We start from the raw sequence: 3,046 nt of genomic DNA, 5'->3' as shown, positions 1-3,046 counted from the left end.
CAAGGTGGGGACTGTTCGTGGCCATGTTTGAAGATTTCTTCGTCACGGGGGGAGGGAGGGGATGAAACGGGGAAAATTTGTACAGACTGTAAAACTGTGAGTTGGGGAGTGTGTTCCCAGGATTATTTATGTTTTGTACTTTTTGAATAAGTTTGGAATAAAATACATTTAAAACAAAAAGAAAAGACAGCCTCTTATGGATACAGCATGAATAATCCAGAATAAGTGCATGGGAGGTGCCATTGGTTTACAGCAAAGAAATAGATCATGCAGCCCAATTCATCTATTCTCCCTGAAAGCCTCCTCAGGCGTATCCTCATCTAATCATATTAACAAACCCTTCTATTTCTTCCTCACTGGCTAATCCAGTTTCTCTAAAATACACCTACGCTATTTACCTCAACCGCTCCTTATGGCATTATGTTCCACAGTCTAACCACCCTCTGAACAAATAGATTTCTCTTGCATTCTCTATTGGATATATTTGTGACAGTTTTTATTGATGACCTTTAGTTTCAGACTCACCCACTTACGGGAAACGAGTGACAAGAATGCTGTAGGTCTGAATGTAGGTTTTTATTGGATGTGCTACTTCCATGAAAACAGTCAGTTGCAAATAAATAGTGAGGCAGATTTCGCCAACGTTACAAAACACTTGGAGCCAACCCAAAGAAAGTTAAAATGTAAACTATAATAATGTACTTTTGCAGTAAACAATTCAAACTTCCAGGGGAACTGTTAATTGCAGTAACAGAAAAGAACTGGAATTTTTTTTTAAAACCTCTAAATTTCAAAGGGCTCATCAATTGTGTCATGGAAAGAAAGTTTCACACAAATGTAATTTTAATGGATACTGACACTTGCTCATGAGGTTGTTTTCAGTTATATCAGGCCCGATTCAGCAGACGCAAGTTAAAGCCCACTGAAAGACACATTTAGTGGGCTGTTTATTGCTGGCTGTAGTGCTGAAAATGCTCCGCTAGCCAATGGCACTTAGCTGTTTTTTTTTGACCTTGCAGAGATTCTCTCCACCAAGGCTGCAATTAGAGGGATTTTCTGCTAGCGAGCTCAAGCCGGAGTGTCAGGTTACCAGGGTGGCACTGCCAAGATGTCCAGGTGCCAGGAGGAGTGCCAGGGTGCCACCCTGCCCTGCCCCCGAGCACCCAGGGTTCTCCAATGGCCTGGGTGACGCCAATGTGCCATTACGACTGGTCCATGTTCATGTGGCCCAGTACTAAATGGTGCGCTTGCGAGGTCTCCCAGGCGCGGCTATTGAGTCCTAGCACCGGGTGAATCCGATGTCCGGGTATTTAGATGGCCCCGCGAAGGTGAGATCCAGATTGTGTGGAGAGGAGCGAGTCGGGTGACTTGCGATTAGCCCGGTGCCCAATGGTGAGCCTGATTTGGGGCTCGCACGCAAATTACCCATTACAACAGGGTCGCTGCATTGTGCCCAACATTCCTAACCTTTGTTTCTTTGTGAAAGTTAACTAAGACAGGAATTTGATTCACTTTTTCTGAATAGAAAAGAAAGTCAGGTGGGGTTAAAAACCAGCGGTCAATTTCATTCCTGAAATATCAAAATAACACTTTTACCTGGATGATACGTTGATGTGATGGTCTAACATTGAGTCTGCTTCATCTGACTGATGGGTAATTCATCAAAGGGGTTTCCACCTTAAGAAATAAAACCTGGTACCTGACATACCAACCTTAAATTTCCAAGGTGCTCCCAAGCATAATAACCTGCTTGGCACCATTAACTCACATTATCTGGCAAGGTCATCATTCTGGAGTGCAGGCTTGGCAAGTTCTCAGTTTGCTCTGGTCCCAGAGCTAAATCTATCAACTTCATAGCAACTTTTAATTTAAAGGGACGTCATCATCAAGATAAAAAATATCTTTTGTGGAGAGGGAGGATAGCTGGAATACCATGTACCATTTTTGAACAATACTGTCACAGATCAGTCACACTACAATGCATTCAAATGCTATTTCAAGTAGCTGTTATAAACAAGAATGGTTTTGCCAAGTAAGATTACTCTTGAACGACAGTACCCCTTTAAATCTTTAACCTGGTCTTACCAAAATGAGACTTTTATTGAAATGGTTACGCAATCAAGAAAAGTAAGTTACTAAGTTATTAATTGAATTGACAACAGTGAATAGAATCATTCCAAATTCAGTAGCAAAAAAAGATAATTTATTGATACAGCTAATAACTAAACTTAATCTGCGAAAAATATCTGTGGGTCTTGGGTTTTTCTAGATTCAGTTGATCATCTTGCTTCCAAAGAACAATTAACAAATAACCACAGATTTATTTTTATAAATGTAGTGTACCCAATTCATTTTTTCCACTTAAAGGGCAATTTAGCATGGCCAATCCACCTACCCTGCACATCTTTAGGTTGTGGGGGCGAAACCCACGCAAGCACAGGGAGAATGTGCAAACTCCACACGGCCAGTGACCCAGAGCCGGGATCGTACCTGGGACCTCAGCGCCGCGAGGCAGCAATGCTAAATAACTACAGATTTTAAGCATGTTCAAATTATGGAGGATACTTACTTTAGCTGTTTTTCCATCTGAAGCACTGGCAGTTTCAAACTTTCATCTAAGTCTGTTTCCTTTACGTGGACTCTAACCTTGAACTACAGAGCCAGCCCCCAAGCCACAAAGGTTTAAAATAGTTTGTGTGGTTTCCTGTTCATCAGTACAATAAGGTCTGGGAATTAACCAAAGTTTCTACAAAACATTGTTAGATATGTGACTCCTTTTCTAAGTAGTGACAATAACTAAAGCAAGTGAAATGTACATTTTTCAACATCTTTTCACATTTAATTTTCATGCCTTATCAGTCACTGCATTAAGATAAGATATATTTGTGAAAGGGCAGCACGGTGACGCAGTGGTTTGCATTGCTGCCTCACGGCGCTGAGGTCCCAGGTTCAATCCCGGCTCTGGGTCACTGTCCATGTGCAGTTTGCACATTCTCCCCGTGTTTGCGTGGGTTTCGCCCCCACAACCCAAGGATGTGCAGGATAG

Source organism: Scyliorhinus torazame, chromosome 15 (assembly GCF_047496885.1).
Source record: "Scyliorhinus torazame isolate Kashiwa2021f chromosome 15, sScyTor2.1, whole genome shotgun sequence".
Taxonomy (NCBI): domain Eukaryota; kingdom Metazoa; phylum Chordata; class Chondrichthyes; order Carcharhiniformes; family Scyliorhinidae; genus Scyliorhinus; species Scyliorhinus torazame.
The sequence above is the reverse complement of the archived record's forward strand: the minus strand, read 5'-3'. Positions refer to the sequence as shown.